Consider the following 18285-nt stretch of genomic DNA (forward strand, 5'->3'; position numbering starts at 1 on the left):
AGCTAGGACTGTGTCTGATTTGCAATTTAAAGAGTGGCTGGTGTGAGCCCAGCACATTAATGCTGCAAGGTGCTCAGAATTGACATCACAGTATCCCACAGAACAGTGCCCAGCCAGAGCCCTACCAGAACTATTGCTGTGGTGCACTGCAATTACATCAAAAAGCATGGACTGATTTTTAACAATTCCATGAGAAACCACACCACCATTTTTAACTGGAAACTCCCCTCCTGCAGCACGGTAAATAATGCACCGAGAGCTTGTTTCACCCCGAGTGCCCATGCCTGGTGAGAAAGCACCAGCTTTCAGGGGAGCTGGAATCTGATACTTTTGGGGAAGGAAAACTGCAGTTTTTCCACTTGAAATGCACCATGCCAAAGGAAGGTGTATTTCAGCTCCCTGTGAGCACACAGTACCAGTACCTTGACGTTCAGAAGCTCACACCACCTCCACCCTAACCTCAGGGCCTCCAGCTTACTCTGGAAGGAGCTGCCTTCCCAGCACAGCCTCTTACTCACCACAGCCCAGTGTCCCCAATGTCACCACGCTGCATTCCAGCCAGCATTCCTGCACTTCCACTGCAGACCAAATCGGCCAAGACACAGTTTTCATTAAGCCTCAGCATGCTTAGAAATACCTTGTGCTTTCTCTCCATGTCCCAAAGCTGCAGAGGTTTGCAGGCTGGAGCCCAAAAGGTCCTGGTGTTATAACAAAGCCCTAAGAAAGGCAGCAGGTTGTATAGTTACCTCCTTGTGAGCAAAATCCCTGCCCTAAAACTATGCAACCTACTACCTCTTCCTAGGAGCCCCACGCTTCCTCTGTGCAGTTCTTCACTCTCTGCAGGACTTTAGCTCCCCAGCTGCTCTGCTCTTCTGCCCTGGCTGGGCACACACTCCGAGGTGACACTGTCAGCACTGACAAACAGTGGTCACTGCCTGGAACACTCACCAGTGGCTCCGTTTTCACTCTGCCTAAGCTGAACTTCCCATCCCAAAAAGCATTTATTTCTGTGGGGTTTTTTGTTAACTACAGCAAGCTGCTTGCAGGGCATCTAGCATAGAACCAGTTACAGACTGGGTACACCAAGCACAGCAGGAGGAAAGAGAATGCAATAAATTTTAAAAGTCTTTTTACAGGAAAAATACCACCTCAGAGAAAAGTTCTGGTTCTTGGATGTTCAAACTCCATAGCTTCACACCACCCCAGAAAGGTGAGAGGTCAGTTTTGGCCAAAATTGGCCAACACTTAAATTTTGCATTAGATCTGGAAAAGCTGCAGAAAAACATGCAGACTTATTAATAAAGGGTAATTTTAAGTTTTCCCTCCAACTTCTACCAAGCAGTTGGGAGTCACAGAATTTTAATGCATTATGGAAACTGGGGTGCCAGAAGAGTTGAAGTCACAATGCACAAGCCTGAGCTCTCTGTATTTTACGTTCTCCGAAGTGGCTTGCAATAACTGCCCTCTGTACAGTGTTCTACCCTCTACCTAAAGCATGGGCATTTTCCATCCCCAGCCAGCACTGTGCCACTCACCTTGGGAGCAAAGTTATGTTAAGTCAAGGATATCCTGTGGGGGTTGCACCATTCACACTGACTGTCAGTCCTGTAGGTTCTGGCACTGCTGCTTTCCAACCCTGAATTCATCTGGTTTCACTGCAGGAGTGCTTTTAGCCAGGACTGGCTGCAAGGGAGCGCAGTTTGTTTTACTCCTCAGGGAAGGCAATAGATTGTATAGTTATCTCCTGAACAGGGTAAAATAACTACCCTACAACTATACAATCTACTACCTCACTCTGACAGAGAAGCACAGACTTCAGCAAGAGCTCAGCAGCCAACCTTAGTTTCATTCTGAAGGATGTTTGATACAACACCCCAACAACTAAAACACCAGAAATTTTTATTTGATTACCCCACCATACACATACAGGAATAATCTATTCTTAACTTTTTACTCATTAGGGCAGAAAAATTAATGCAGAATGAAACCTAGCTTTTGCAAGAACTAGAAAAATCTAAACACAATTCCCACAGCTATTACACAAGTATTTTGTCCTGTCATAAGCACTACAAGTACAGAAGTTCAGCCAAGTCTGACATTGAGCTTAAAAGTGAGAAGTTTCCACTGTTGATTATCTGCTGCTTTAGGAAAGACAGTAGATTGTATAGTTATCTCCCAGTGGTGGGTATGACCCTAAAACTATACAACCTACTACCTCATCCCACAGTGCAGGCATCTTCAGAGCTGGGGCAGGATTGCTGCTTCAGTCAAGTCAAGTCAGGCTAGCTGCAGACAGCATTTATAATACTCACCAAAGAAAAAGCTTTCCCCTTGCTCCCCCTAGTCAAGAAGGAAGTTATTTTAAAAATAAGGTTTCCTAATTTCAAAATTTTACCAATTGCCTGGGTCTTAAGTAAGCAAGCTGTAGCAGTCATAGCAACTACAGTCATTAAACTTCTGTTGAATTACCAGTTGTGTTCCACAGGTGTCACTTCTCACCTGAAATCAGAAGAAAAGGCTCTCAGCAACACTGTAAGCAGACACACATTTCTTCCTCTTAAGAACTTAAAAATAATGCAATCTAGGACCACAGCTATGTGACTGATTTATACAGATGAGGATGAGGCCCTAATATTTGTAATCCTGATCGAAAAATATTATTACATAGAGTGACCTTTTCACCTATTGCACCAATAGCTGAAAAAAAAAATCATGCATTGCCTAAAGTACTGCTTGGAGCTTTTTCTGCTAGTCTTAAATTACATTAAGCCTTGTGCAGAGGAATTCTTTTATTAGAAACAAAACTCAATAAGATTGTGGCCTCTATCCTGACATTTAGTTGTTAAACTGCCTTACCAAAAGGCCACTGAAAAGACATGTTTTCCCATCAGAAAGAAGTCTGAGTTTCTCTAACTGCCTCTGATGTAACTTTAAAGCCAATTTCCACATTAGCACAGCTCAACATCATCTTTGAATACTGAAATGAAAACACTGGCCAGAGAGATGTGTGACTCAGAATTCCCTTTGTAGCAAGGACAGTTTGCTATGAAGAACAGGGCTGGAAAGGAAAACAACTGTTTGTCCAGGTAGTCTATACAATAGCTGAAAATGTTTAGAGAAAAGCAGTTTTTAAAACATTCAATACATTTCACTAGTACTTGATGCCAGTTGCAGCCTGCAGTTTCCAGCCCACTCTCCAAACAAAGCCTGCACAGAACAAGAGCACCCTCATGCCCGCTGGTGTCCTTGCCAAGCACACAGCGCGTGATCCCGTGCGCTCACACAAAGGGATGACGTTATTCCTTGGACAGACACAAAATCAAATTACCTTCCAGCCCCCTCAGTGCCTTACTACAAAATCCTTTATACAAACAGTGATGACAAATTTGGGTGAATCAACCTTAAAATCTCATTTGTAACTGGTATAAATCCTATTATGTGCTTTTGCTAACTTACACATCTACCAGAAAATAAACTTCAGTGTGGACACAAGTACTTGGTCCTGATGCCAAAGCAGGAATAAATTGGAACAGCAGCTCTGGGCCAGAGTCAAACCTTTACAGAGCCCTGGCCCCCATCACATCCTTTTCAATCAGTTCTGGCAGAGCTCACGTTCGGCAGGGAAGCTGACAATGCTTTCAGCTTCCTGCTCCTGCATCCCAGCCTTCAGCAGCTGAGCAGAATCCCTGTGAATTCCCATTCTTCAGCAGGAAAGGCACCCTGGCCTGGAGCTGAACTGCACAGCACCAACTCTGCACCTTCAGTTGGGCAGTGACCCCAGGAAGTTAACGAAGTCCCACGTTCAGTGTCTGAAGCTACTGGCTCTGTGATGTACTGAAAATGTTCAAAGCACATTGAAAACCTGCATGGGTGTTACACACCTGTTTAAATTCTACAAAATGTAAGGCAATGCTTCTGCATTTCTTTTTCAAATTAAGCCTGAAAGACGTAAGGATTACAATAAACCTAGAAATCGATCTGTTTCATTTCTCCAATTTTAGACAAAGCTTAGCTGCAAACCTAACCAACTTGACATGTATCAAACAACTTTTATTTTTGGTACTCTGCTTAACATTAATCCTGCATTTTGGGGCATTTTAAACTTGTGGATTATTTCTAACAGTCTTTCCAAGCTGCATCACCTAAGTTGGCATGTTCTTGGACAGGTGAGATCTGCCAGGTCCCCTTGGGGGCTGCTTCTCTCACACCATGCATCAGGGGTTTCTGAAACTCACAGCAGCAGGGAAGCCTGACAAATTATCCTGCTGGCACAGCCTCTACTGAGCTGGTGTGCTCTCATCCCCACTGAATCCAGAGCCGCAGAAGCTCCCTGCTGCTGATGTCACCGTGCTGGTGATGTCACAGCAAGTGCAGCACAGGAGCTCAGGGTCATGCACCTGCACATTCACTCTTTCAGCACAACACATTGTGAGAGACAAGCTTTAAACAATCCCTGAGTCATCTGCTTTCCCCCTTAAAAAAGCCAGGTTCCCAAGGGCTGCTTTTCCTTCCAGCACACGTTTAAAATCCCCAGAGCAGTGCAAAGGGACAAAGTGACTCCAACCGTGGAGCTGGACAATCTCAGCAGCTGCAGCTCCCAAAGCTGCAGCTCTGGCTGCACAGCTCCCACCACACGATGGAGCTCCGGGATTTACACAACAGCTCCAACACCAATTCCCCAGTTTTACTCCTGGATTCCAGCAGCACTCCCTGCACTGAAACCACACTTCCTGAATCCCAGGAGCTTGCTGAGTGAATGTGTACTGCCCTCTCCAGCTGTGCTGAGCATCCCAAGTGACTGATGCAGGCTCCTGCCTCAAGTGCTTTTTCCATGGGGTTTTTGTGTGACAGGAGTGCACAACTCCAGGAAGAAAGGGAGCAGCACAATTAATATAAACTTAACTATTCCTGATAGCGCTTCCCCTCACTCTACTCACCCACCCCTGCAGTGCAACAGGCACATCTCAGGCCCCTCTTCCCAAAACAAGCTCAGCAAAATCAGATAGTGACTGACACAAAAGTTTCAGCATAAACTAAAAATGTTTCCTCTTCCATATTCAGTTTTGGATTGTACCTTCCTTTGTCTTAATCATGTGCTAATCTGAAGGTAACATCTCCCAGCTCAAGCCCAGGCACCTTTTCTTCCCCTATGCAGACCCAAAACGGAAACATTTATTAGCTCCTTTTGGACCTGCCAGCCCACTGAGCAGCAATATGCTGGAGCAAGAGTACATCACACCAGAAAGCTGCTCTGTACTGGGAAATTGGAGTGAGGAGAAAAGGAGAACAAGCAGATCCACCACATAAAAATGCACAGAGGTGCTCTTGGGCAGCAACACAGTCCACACACCCAGACAAGAATAGATGTCCACAATGGTATTTTTTGGTATTTTTTACACAACATTAAGATTAATAGCACTGACTGCTACCAATAATGCCTTTGTCTGCTGCCTTAATTGGAAATACAGGTTTTTTTCCAAAATCTCTACCCCACTTGCATTTAATTAACACAGAACATTATGGCTTAAAGTAATTATCACAAGATATTACTGTTGTGCTACATTTTCAATTAGTGTGCTTGGTTTCAATTTATTTTTCTAACCATGCACTTACAGATGGAACATAAACATCCAGAAACCGTGGCCTGAGAGAAATGGGAAGTCACCACTGCCCACTCAAGCACAGAATGAAGCCCATCCCCTGTGGAAAAGTAAAGTCTGTGAGCACAATTAATGATTTCTGCTATGAACACAAATCCTGGCCTCCCTCCCTAGACACACTTGGTTTTATGGCAATAGTACTAAACTCTCTGCAACCAAGTGGTGCATGTGCCACAGCACTGCACAGTGCTGCTGGAAATCTCAGGAAGGTCTGAGAATGACTACACCAAAATGATCACATTTTCTACTCCTCTTTGAATACTCCTCTCTCAGAACACACAGAGGGAGATCTTTATAAATAAATAAATAAATAAATATATTCAGCCTCAAACATTACAAAGGCCTCAGTGCCCTTCTCAAAGGAAAGCATCAGTTTGGTTATCTGGCCCTGCTTCAAACATAAATGTGTGTGCATATATACATATATATATATATGAAATAAACAACTGTGTATTTATTCACTAGATTTATGTCTCCTAGAACATGCTAGGAGGAAGTAGGTTTTTTCTGTAAAAAGTTTACATATGATAACAATTACAAAATTCAGCAAGAAAGTTAGTGTACAAAAATATTTCAAGACTGCTGTGTTATGTTATTAATTGGCAATATAAACAACCATCTATTACCCTCTCTATGTCCTGGGAGCCTTTCACTATTTGCAAATGAACTGATGTTTTCCACCACTGAAAACAGAGGAAACTACAGAAGACATTTATCAAAAGGAAAGTGAAGTAAGGATACAGCTCAGTGCAGTAGGAAAACAAAGCAAGTGAACCTATGTTTTATCTAAACTTCCTTTAGACTAAGGAAGTACTAAATCTCCAGTATTAGTATGCAAAATCATTTCCTAGCATAACCTATGTGATTTGAGGTTGCACATAAGATACGTAGAGTACAACTTGGAAAAAACTCTGTGGAAAAAAATCACAGCCAGCAAATGTTCATTAAAAATATCACAATACAGCTATTTACTAGGTCCCTCTTCACAAGGCTAACTATCATAGGGCAAAAAAACCCTCATTAGGCCATTATTGCATGTTGACTGCCACAAGGTTCAACCACCACTGCAAAAAACTTCCTGGAAGTTCAGACTATTAAACATCTGAGGGTTGCTGTGAAGAGAACTGGTCAAATTTGACACCAGAAGCCACCGCAAACTGTTTGTGAAGTCCATGGCAGCTGGGGATGTTTGAAGATGTCCTGTTTCTTAAATATTATTTAAGTTATTGCTTTTGAAGGGACGGATTGATTTTCTCAAAAATTCTGTGATGGATTCAATTTGCCCCACTGCTGCTATTGAGCATTGCCGCTGTGTACAATTTGAATGGGAGCAAGTTTTCCCTGCCAATTAAGCACTTCAGTCACAAAACTGCCTGTGCAGAGTAGTACAGACAGAGAGCAGCACCAACAAGGTGGGACAGGCACATCACTAAACAAGGATTATCCTGACCTTGATCATCAGGTTGAGCTTTCACCCCTGAAATAAATCACAGAATTATTAAGGCTGGAAGGGACCTCTGGAAATCATCCAGTCCAACCCCCTGCCAAGGCAGGGTCACTCAGAGCAGGTGACATAGGAATTTATCCAAGTGGGTTTGGAATGTCTCCAGAGAGGAATCTGGAGATGTCTCCACTCCTTGGGCAGGCTCTTTCAGTCACTCTCATGGAAAGTGACAACGTAAAATCACAAAACCACAATTTGATGAGGTAACACCTCCATCTAAAACAGAGTGAACTGTGCCAGAATAAAGTCACCAGCAGCAACTGCGGCATGCCAGGGCCGGACCCTGCTCTGTGCCACCACCAGCCCTGCAAGAGAACCCACACATGCTGAGCCCTGAGTTGGCCTGGGGGCTGAGCTACCCATGCCAAAGGCAAGAGCCACTCCTGCAACGCCCAGAGGCCAGCCAGAGTTCCTGTCAGAAACTGCAGGTACGTGGTACACAGGGCATCCCTGTTCCACCGGGGTGCTGCTGCTCAGGCGCGCAGCCAGCCCCGAGCCCGCCGTGAGCGGCCCTGGCTGCGATGTGCCCGTGTCACCCCACGCGCTGCCGGGCAGGGCCGCACCGGCCGCGGTGCCGCCGCTCCCGAGCTGCTTCCAGGCCAGGCCGCTCGCGAGGATGCGGCGGGAGGCGCCGGGGGCGATGGGCCCGGCAGGCGCAGCCCCACGCCAGGCAATGGTGCTGGCCACGAACGACAGCCCCGCGCAGCCCCCTGACAGGGGCTGGGCCGCCAAAGCACTTCCACCTACTTCCTAAGGGATTTTCTTCACCTTTCGCCCCTCGCTCCGAGCTCAGACCCCGCTGCCGCCCTCTCGGTGCTCGAGCAGGGCTGAGCCCCGCCCGGCCCCGGTACCAGGGGGGCTCCCCCGGCCAAGGTCCCCCCGGCCCCGGCAGTGACGTACCTGGCGCCGGCGGCTCCCGGGGGCGGCACTTCCGGACCTTCCAGTGAGCCTGGAGGAGAGCGGGGGAGAACGAGGGAAAAAGGCATCGATGAGGGGAATAAGGACAATGAACCGGGCCCGCGGCAGAGGCGGCGGAGAGGCCGGGCCGAGGCCCCGCGCCCGCCCGTACGGGCCCTCTGGCTCGGGCCCTCCGCTCCCACCCTCTCTCCGGCGCGCCCCGACACCGCGGCCGCTCCCGCGCCCCCCCCCCGGTCCCGCGGCCACCGCCCGGCCCCGCCGTCCCGGTACTTGCGGGACCCGGATGAAGTCGCGGCCGCCGCGGCCGCCGCTCCCGCGGCACCACGGGAAGGGCGCTGCGCCCCGCCCGCCGCAGCCGCCGCCCGCCCGTCCATCACCCGCCGCCTCCCGTGCACATTGGCTGTGGGGCCGCGAAGTCCCGCCCCCGCCCGGGAATGTAGCTCTTCATTGGTCCGCTATGAACAGGGCTCCGCCCCCGTCCGCCATTTATTTCGGGCGCGTTCCACGGTGGTGCCGTAATGGCGCCCCCGGCGGCCGCGGGCCGCGCCCGCCTTTCCCCGCCTCCACCTCGGCCCGGCCCGGCCCGGCCCTGCCCTGCCCTGCCCTGCCCTGCCCGGCCCTGCCCTGCCGGGGGTGAGCCCCGCGGCCCGGCCCTGCCCTGCCCTGCCCTGCCCTGCCCTGCCCTGCCCGTGTCTGCCCCGCGGCTCGGCCCGGGCCCCTCGGGCGTTGGGTGCGGCATTAGCACTATTAATAGGTTCAGGGGCCTTGGCCTTCCCGTGGCCCATCGCACAGAATCGTGGAATCAAGGGTGGAAAAGCCCTTTAATGTCACCCATCACTGACTCTGTCACCCCCAAAGCACCCAGCGCCACACCCAGACACCTTTGGCACACCTCCAGGGGTGGTGACTCCACCACTGCCCTGAGCAGCCAGCCCCTCCAATGCCTGACCACCCGAACAGTGAAAACATTTTGCTAATATCTGATCTGAATCTCCTCTGTCCCAGCTCAAGGCCATTTCCTGTGATCCTCTCACTGCAGGCACACCACCACCTCACTAGGGTCCAAATGACCTTTTCTGGCTGTACACGTGATTGATTTTTGTAAAGTATGGGGGATGCACTGAGTCTGCAGGGAGCATCAGAGCCTTTCAGAGGAGGAGAAGTGGACCTTCAGCTCCTTAGTGTGTCTGTAATATCACACTCATCGGGATTCATACAAGCTCAGGGAGAGAAATGCTATGTTTAAAATCGAACTTCAAACATAGCATTCGTTTTCCACGTCTCTTAATTTTCACAAGACTTTTGGGATCGGTTTTCATTCTAATAAATAAAAGTATTGGCTACAATACTCAATATAATATTTACAATTATATATAACTATATATATAATGATATTCAGTGTCAAATATTGAAGTAAACAAAACTGTGGGAATGCAAAATGTAGTCTTGTCAGAATTTTTTCTTTTGAGAAATTTTTTAAATAATGAAACTTGTCAGTTCTTAACATTTTTTTTTAAAGTTTATAGAGTTGGAAGGATGACGTTTTTGTGTGTCTGGTGTCCTGCTTCACTTCAAAAGTAGTAATTTTTATCCCAGATTCAGGAAGGGAACGTGTGCCTTGGTAGTGGTCATGAGAGCCATGAACAGATTAAACAATGACCCAGCTACTGACTGCGTAGGGCAGATGCTTTGCACGTTGAACAAACTAAATCATGACGCCTTAACAGCTAAAATGCAGGTTTTAATCTTGTAGAGGTAAAACTTTATTAAGTAAATGCGCCTGGCTGCAGTAGTGCGTGTTATCTGTAATGCCGAGTGTATGTTGCCTGTTTTTCCGAGCGCAGGGAGAGGAGCAGCGCGGAGCCCGCAGCGCTCGGTGCCCGCAGCGCCCGGTGCCCGCAGCGCCCGGTGCCCGCAGCGCTCGGTGCCCGCAGCGCCCGGTGCCCGCAGCGCTCGGTGCCCGCAGCGCCCGGTGCCTGCAGCGCCCGGTGCCCGCAGCGCTCGGTGCCGCTGCACTTCCCCCGGGGCTCACGAGATGGGGCGGGAGCCCCGAGCGAGCCCGGCCGGGAGCGCTGCGGAACCGCCCGCGGCCGCGCTCGCTCCGACACTGCCCGGAACCGCGCTGGCTCACCGGCACAACTGACCAGGAGCAATTATCGCACGGTATTGGCCAGGAGTGCTGCTCGGAAAAGGGCAGATGTGTCTCCTTTCAGACATAATTTTGGAATAAACTTCTGAATCTTACTGCTATTTTTTTTATTATAATAACTTTGATATGTTAGGACTCTGTGAAGTATTGATCAACAGCTATGATTTCTAATCAATATATTTTTGAATCAGTAGGGAGTTAGCACTTATAGGATAGAAAGTGTGCAGATTTCTAAAAGAAAAGAGGGAAAAATTCATATCTAGTTTATGCTTTCTGCATGTTCTTTAAAGATTTGAGATGACTATCTTTTCTCCTGGGTAAAGATTTTTTCAAGCTCAAATTTAAATCTCTACAATAAGCCTTCAATTAGATTATTTGATAAGAAGCTAACATGTTCCTCCATCCCTCAAACAAATGATCTACAAAGGAAATAATAAGTAAAATAGTTTGAGTGATGCAGGAACACCTTACTTCTCTGATAATTCTGTGTAATGTAGAAAAACACTTCACTGTAAGACTTGAGTAGTTATCAAGACAGTACTATTTGGGTGCTGCTTTTAGCCAGAGGTACAGAAACCACATAAGTCATTCCTCATCTTTAAATACGTCGTGTGTTGTACAGCAACTAGGAAATTAGAGTAAATGGATTAATGACTGAAAAAAAACCAGTAACTGGACAGGTTTAATCATGAACAGCTGGATGAGCCTGCCTGTGTCCACACACATTGATCAGACATTGCTTTTGGGGATGACAGGGCCTAGTTGTCGTGTCAATCGTGCCCCAAAACCCAGCACTGAGCACACAGCACACACGTAGTGTCGTGTGGCAGGGCTGGTGCTGCCTGCAATAGTGGGAATCACCAATGTGAGTTGAATTTTGGACTTGACAAGGCTATTGCATGTAAACCCATGAAATCTCACATATCCACTGTCATATAATTCAGTTCTAGTAAAAAAAAAAAAAAAAAAAATCCCAAAAGATTGAAAGATTGGATGCAGCTGCCTGGCAGGACATGCTCTCCTCACTAGAAGGGCACATCTTGAGATCCATCCCACACAATCCTGCCCCAGCCTGAAGGTCAGAGAAGGCTCTGAGGTCACAGAAGGCTCAGGGATCACAGCAGTCTGAGGTCACAGTTGGCTCTGAGGTCACAGAGGTCCCAGACCCGGTGGTTGCACAGCAGCACGAGGAGTGAGCAGTCAGTCCTTGGGCACAACTGTTGCGGCAGCAGCGGCGGTGGCAGCAGTGGTGCTGCCATTGGGACAGCGGTGGCAGGACAGCGGTGGCAGCAAGAGCTGCGGGACTGGCAGAGGGCAAGGCACCATGGCCCTTGCTCTGCGCCTCTTCCTCCTGCTCCTCCTGGCCGTGGCCCTGCCTGCCAGGGCTGCCCAGGCTGCTCCGCTGCAAGCGCGGCGAGCAGGTGAGCCGGCAGCCTGGCTCCTCTTTGCCGGGACAGCGCTCCCTGCTCCCCAGGAAATGCTGTGGATGGTTTTCCCCAGGCCTTTAGGGAGAGTTTCCTCTGGGGGAGGGAGAGAGCCTCCATGGGCCCTGGGCAGCCCCTGTTTCCTCTCCAGGGATGTGTCACAGGGCCTGCAAAGAGGGTGGAGAGTGGCCAGGAGCCAGCCCAGAGCTCCCCAGGCCCCTGTGCAGTTTGGCCTTGTCCATTCACACCTGGCTCCCATAGCCCTACCCAACCCCCTTGCAGTGCCCAGCTCCCAGAGGCAGAAGGGGATCCCAGCACACCATGAATCACAGAATCACTGGGTTGTAAGAGACCATCAAGATCATCAAGTCCAACCCAGCCCTAACACCTCAAATACACCATGACTCTGAGTGCCACTTCCAGTCTTTTTTAAAACACATCCAGGGATGATAACTCCACCACCTCCCTGGCAAACCATCCCAGTACTTTATGACCCTTTCTGTAAAAATCTTTTTCCTAATATCCAACGTATATTTCCCTTGGCACAGCTTAAGACTGTGTCCTCTCATTCTGTCAGTTGCTACCATGGAAATGGTTCTGATCTCTGTTCCCATCCTCAGATTGGGATGCTGGAAATGTTTTTCTGGAACCTTGGCTGGAAGATAGTTTGGATCCAGTGGGACCTCACACAGGTAAGATATCACTGTTTTTCCATAGAAAAATGATTGACAACCTGGCAAGAACCAGGGGACAGAAGCTTCTGTGGCTGTTGAGTTACAGGTGTGTCTGCAGAGCAGAATTTTCCAACTCCTGGGCTGGATGCTGCACGCAAGCCCAGTTCCCATCACAGGGGTTAGTAGTGTGTCCCCGCTGACCCCACCACAGGCTGAGCCCTGCTTTTGTGGCATCCATTCATGGGAAATGGAAAACTTTCTCTTAAGGTCCTCCAAAAGGAAAGACCCAAGCTAAAGGAGAAAAAAAATCCCTGAAGCCTTCTGAACTTCTGGACCAGATGCTGAGTGATCTGGAGAGACACCGTGGTGGGTGCATTCCCTCAGCCTTGTCCTGGGGCTCAGCAGCCGGGGGCTTTGGCTGCACATCTGGACACGCCGTGCCCGGCACAGCAGGAAGGGATCCATGGCAGCCTGGCTGCCCCGCTGCTGCTTCCACGCCCTGCAGGGCTGTTTCCCAGCCTGGCCTGGCTGCAGTTTCTCCCCAGCCTCTGCAGGAAGGCATTTGGCATCAGCTGACAGGCAGACCAAACTGCACCACCAGGGCCACGCACCCCCTGAGATCCCCTGCAATTTCCGAAAGTCTCTGAGCAGATCAGGAGGGGCAGCTGATTGGAGGAGGGAGAGGTTTAGGGAGAGACACCAAAGCCCATCTGATTTCCTGAAACTTATCCATGACTTTGACAAGACTCCTGAAGATGCCACCTCCCCAGTGGGTAACAGCCCCACCTGTTCCAGCTGTACCTCATCCTTTCTCCAGAAGCAGATGGAGAGCCTAGGCAGAAGGAAGCATTTCCTGGACAAAGCAGTGGCTCATTGGCAACCTCTGCTGCAGGAAGGGAGGCGATGCCAGGCACAGTCACAGGAGGTAATTGCTGTGCCTCTGGGCCTGAGCCCTGCTGAGGCTTGAGCTGCCCTCTCTGCTGCTTGGCACTGCGGGCACAGCCCAGACAAGACGGGCACAGCCCAGAGGAATTATCCTGAGCAGGCTCAGGGCACTCGGGTACTGAGCTGTCCTGCTGGGCTCCCTCCGTGGGAGACACGTCCCAAAACCTGGGAGCGGCTGCACGGGGTGCCCACGGTGGGGAAAGGGCAGAGGGACAGAGCAAGGCTCCAGTGTGGCCTGAGAGGGCCTGGCCATGTGCCCTTGAGAACTGGGCAGTGTCCCAGCAGAAGGAGGGCAGGTGGGACACAGGGAGGCAGGGATAGCTGTGGCACTGCCTGCTGCAGTTTTTCTCAGGGATTTAGGAAGGATTTCCTCTGTGTGTGTGAGGGAGAGAGCCCCAGGGCCCTGGGCTGCTCCAGTCTCCCCTCCAGGGATGTGGATGTTGCACAGGGCATGGAAAGATTGTGGAGAGCGGCCAGGAGCCAGCACAGAGCTCCCCAGACCCCTGTGCAGTTTGGCCTTGTCCATTCACACCTGGCTCCCACAGCCTTACCCGACCCCTTGCAGTGCTCATTTCCCAGAGGCAGAAGGGGATCCCAGTACACCATGGAAATGGTTCTGATCTGTGCTCCCTTCTAGACTGGGATCCTGAAATGGATTATCTGGAAGTCCTGGCACATAACCATTTCAAATCCTTGGAGGATGCTGAAGGCAAGTTCTCCATATACCTTTTCTGAGAAAATAATCAGTGCCTATGTGGCACGAGCTCACTCATGCTACATTTCCCTTTAACATAATCTCAGGGCTGAAGGAATCTGGAAGCCCTACCCTACTCCCTTCTGGAGCCCTGAGGGATCCCACAGGATCGCTGTCAGTGGGAGGAAGGAGCATTTAGCTGTCCATCCTCCTCCCATGTGCAATGGCTGTGTGTCATTCCCTGTGCTCTGTGCAGCCACAGAGAAGAGCAGAGAGGGAAGGGGCCGGGCCCAGGGCTGTGCCCGGGGCTGAGCCTTTCTCAGCTCCTTTGCCAGCCCCAGGGAGCCTGAGCTGCTCCTGCTGCCACTGCCAAGCCCTGGCCCTGCCTGGGGCTGGGTTTAGAGCTGAGGCAGCTCCAGGGAGTCCTTTCTGCCCCGACTGCCCCGCAAGGGGCTCCTTCCATCCCAGTGTGGGGCCACTGCAGGCACATGGTCCCCCTGGCCCTGCTTCTGAGTGGAAGGCAGAGCTGAGGGAGTGCTTTGGCGGGCACCAATCACCCAGGTGCACTCACTGCCACTCAGGCCAGAAAGAGAATCTTCAGCAGTATCATGGCCTTTTATTTGCAGCCAAGCCTGCTGGTGAAGGTGATGCAGCTTCCCAACCCATGTCCAGGACTGAACTTCTGGGATCCAGGACTGAGCCACTGGGAGATGGTGAGGGTAGGTCAAGGCCTTTCCCCTGGGAGAGCTGCCAGCTCAGAGCCCAAAGCTCGGCCAGGGGGGCATCGCTGCAGGTGCCAGGACAGAGCCATGCACGTGTGTGCCCTGGCCCTGCACAATTCACTCACAACTTCTGCTCAGCACTGGCAGCTGTTTGAAGGAGGGTGGGCGCTGGCCCAGCCCAAAAAGCCCAGATGTTTTGTGGATCTTTTCCCCATTTTTGATAAGCATGATGCCCTGAAGATGCCACCGAAGAAATGGGGAATTGTTCCATCTGATCCAGCTGTTCTTTTTTTGTTTCTCAAGTGATGGACCAAAAGGCAGGACAGAAGGAAGTGTTTCCCCAAGGAAGCAGAGGCCAATTGGCAGCCCCTGCTGCAGTAAGGAAGGCCAAGACTGACACAGGCACAGGCACAGGCACAGGAGGTAATTGCTGTGCCGGGTTCATCCCTTGGCAGGGCTCTGTGGCAGCAGCTCTTCCCCCAGGGCCTGCCCTTGCATGGCCCAGCAGCAGCCAAAGCTGGAGGCGCCTCTGGAGGCTTGGAGGCCTCTAGAGCTCGTTCACAGCCCTGGGGAAAGGGGACTCGTGCACCAACGTCCCTCCCGCTGCAGCTGCTCCGGAGCCGGCCCTGAGTGCCCAGAGGCCCAAGGCACAGGAGCAGCCCCGAGCGGGAGCCCTGCCATGAGCCCAGGGCCAGAGCCAGCCTTGGCTCCCGACTGAGCAGGGGCTGCACTGGGTCCTGACAGGGCCTGACTCTGTGCCCTGGGGCTGGGGGAGCTGTCATGGGGCAGGGAGGGCCAGGGCTGCCACTGGCTGCTCAGGGATGGGTTTGGCCCGTGTCCCTCCAAGCAGCGACTGCCCAAGCAGCTGTGCTGGCCCCGGGCTCCCCTCCCGGCCTGCTGGGCTTTGTTGGGTGGCACAGCCTGTGCCAAGGGGCGGCAAGGTGCCTGCAGGCCCCAGCTCTGGGGGAAACGGAGAAGGTCCTGCCCGCATGCACCGTGCTGCCAGCTCAGCAGTGCAGCACGGCGCGGGCTCACCCTCCCCATTGCTCCCACAGGTGCAGCCGGCCCCACCACACGTGTTCCTGATTCCCAGAAGGGCCCTGGAAGGGGTTTCTGTAAGGGAACTCACTGTTTGTTAGAGTTAATGGCCATTGCGGCTGGTGGGGAGCTTGTCTTCATGTTGTGCTGCTTTGGAATCTGGTATTCCTGGAAGAGAAAACGGTGAGTGTTTTGTTGCTCTCCCTCTCAAACAGCTTCTTTTGAAAGCCTCATGTAGACAGGAAACATTACCAGTGAGGCTGGAGTGGAGTTCTGGCCAGTCCATGATTGTCCGAAGACCTCTGCTGAGGGTTCTGCTGCTGCCCAGAGCTTTCATTGGCCTCTTAATTGCTGGGCCTTGTCCTGGGGGCCCGCTGGGGCTGCAGCCAGTGCTGGCTCCCACTGAGGCTGCCTGGCCCAGAGCAGCCCCAGGGGCACAGGGCAGAGGCAAAGCAAGGTGGGGAGGAGAAAGAGCAGGGACGAGATTGCCCTTGAAAGGCAGAGGCGCTCTGGGGCCCGCTCCTGGCCAGGGAGCCTGCCCAGAGCCGTCCCCTGCTGGCCGGGGCCTTGAGGGACAGCTGTGCAGCTGGGCCAAGCTGCGCCAGCAGCTCCAGCCGTGCTGGGGAGCCTTGCCAGCTCTGGGCCCTGCTGTGCACGAGGCTCCCTGTGTGCCACTGGCAGCTGGAGCCTAAGCCACGACGTCTTTACACAGGCAACACCTTGAAGAAAAGTTGAAAGCTGGTGGCTGGTCACAAGACCTCTACAGCCGGAAGAGCAATAGCAGCACCTCTGAGTCTGACCAGTTTACATTTGTACCTCAAAGCTCTGTGGTGCTTTGAGGCCACAGGCCCAGCCCTCCATCTGAGGCCGAAGGTGAAAGCACCAGGAAAGGATTTGGAAGTGCTCAACTGACCACGGACCAAGAGCATCCCAAATCAGCTCTTCTATTGCAATAAAGAGATGGAGCTGTCACCCCAGTGTCCGGGTGGTAGCAGCAGCAAAGCCCACCCGGCAGCAGCACTGGCTGAGCTCCGTGCCCAGGAGCAGCCGTGGACGCCCACGGTGTGGGCAGGCAGGAGCCAGGCAGGGGCTGCTGTGAGCAGCGGCGGGGCCCAGAGGGCTGGGGGAGCCCATGCTGAGCGTCCCTGGGCTGAGGGCACATTTCCTTCCCTGGCATCATCTGGGCCTGGACCTCCTCCAGTGGCAAGCCCAGGAAAAGAGGGAAGCCATCAAGAGCATCTCCAGAGACACAGTCTGCTCAGCAATTCCAGCAGGCAAAACAAAGCTCCTCCCTAATTAATACACACTTGATAGAACCGAATTGATGGGCCATTACCAATCCAGGGTGCTGCACAGGGTCTGCTCCTCTGGACGAGGGCCAGAAGGGAAGGGAAGAAGGGCTGTGTGGCCTTGGGGCCCGATGGAGCTGATGAACAGCCCGAGGCACAACAGCCCAGCTGCAGCCACACTTGATTTCCTGGTCAAAACACTCCCGTAAGGCACCTGGGGGCTTTGGAGGCCCCCATAAGGTGCACGAGGGGCTGGGGTGCCTTGTGGGACACACAGGGATATTTTAGGCTCCCTCTGAGGTGTGTAGGGCGCTGGGGTCCACTTCAAGTCATGCAAGGGATTTGGAATTCTATGTGAGGCATGCAGGGGGGTTGGGATCTCTCCCAAGGTGTGCAGGGTGCTGGGGTCTCTGCTGAGGCACATGACGGGCTTTTGGGGTCTCATTTCAGATGTGGAGAGGGCTGTGGGTTCTCATAAGCGTCCCGGTGCTTTGCGCCCCTCCTGCTGCACGCAGTGGGGCTGGAGTCTCTGCTGAGGCACGCAGGGGTCGGGGCCCTCCCGCGCTCCCTCCGGGGCCCTCCGGGCCCGTCCGGCTCGGGGCTGCCGCGGCCCAGGGGCAGCCGCCGTGCCGGGACGGCGGTGGCGACGAGCCGAGGCGGAGCTGCCCCGCCGCGTCGCGCTGCACGGGCACGGCACGGGCGGCGCCACAGCCCCGGCCCTGCCTCCTTCGGGGCCGGGGACACACAGCCCCGCAGGCAGAGCGGCGGGACCGGGCACCGCTCAGCGCCCGAGGGGACGGAACCGATGCCAGAGGAGCCTGGGGAGCCCCGGGCTGGGCCCTGGCGCTGCACGCCCGGCTCTCCTGTGGCCATCCCGGGCGGCAGGGGCTCGCTCTGGGCCGCGCTCTCCCCGCCCGACGGCGCTCTGGGCGAGCTTCCGGCTCCTGCCACTGCCCTGAGAACGCTGAGGGGCATTCGGGGCCGGGACTGGGCTTGCCAGAGAGAGAATTCATAGGAGACTTGGTTAGGCTTTTTACAAGATTAACTGAGAAACAGCTTAAAATCCCTGGCTAGATCGTGTAGTTTAACGCGTGGGGATTCCTTGAAGATGCTTTGTAACTTCCTGTGGTGCCGGGCCAGGCCGGGTCCCAGCGAGCCCCAACACCCAGCAGCTCTTGTTATAAGTAGAAAAAGTTGCCCATTTTTTTAAAAGGTTGCAGAGTTCACAGGTTGGGCCAGTTGCTGCCGGGGTGGAGTTCTAATTGTTT

The 18285-nt window shown here is 52.4% G+C and overlaps 2 long non-coding RNA genes across 5 annotated transcripts; one reads left to right on the forward strand and one right to left on the reverse strand.

Moving 5' to 3' along the window:
• Positions 1–5361: 5361 nt before the first annotated feature.
• Positions 5362–8466, reverse strand: LOC136561690 (uncharacterized). Of its 4 annotated transcripts, none has more exons than XR_010784384.1 (3): positions 8357–8466; positions 8065–8113; positions 5362–7469 (listed from the first exon to the last, which is right to left on the reverse strand). It is a non-coding gene; the product is annotated as an uncharacterized lncRNA (long non-coding RNA). The 4 variants fall into 4 exon arrangements; XR_010784385.1 differs by having other exon boundaries at positions 8353–8439; XR_010784386.1 differs by lacking the exon at positions 8357–8466 and having other exon boundaries at positions 5362–7137; positions 8065–8297.
• Positions 8467–14589: 6123 nt separating this feature from the next.
• LOC136561780 (uncharacterized) lies at positions 14590–16700 on the forward strand. Its single transcript, XR_010784405.1, has 4 exons — positions 14590–14687; positions 14994–15113; positions 15746–15911; positions 16441–16700. It is a non-coding gene; the product is annotated as an uncharacterized lncRNA (long non-coding RNA).
• Positions 16701–18285: the final 1585 nt, after the last annotated feature.

The sequence above is a fragment of the Molothrus aeneus genome, chromosome 12, assembly GCF_037042795.1.
Source record: "Molothrus aeneus isolate 106 chromosome 12, BPBGC_Maene_1.0, whole genome shotgun sequence".
Lineage (NCBI taxonomy): Eukaryota > Metazoa > Chordata > Aves > Passeriformes > Icteridae > Molothrus > Molothrus aeneus.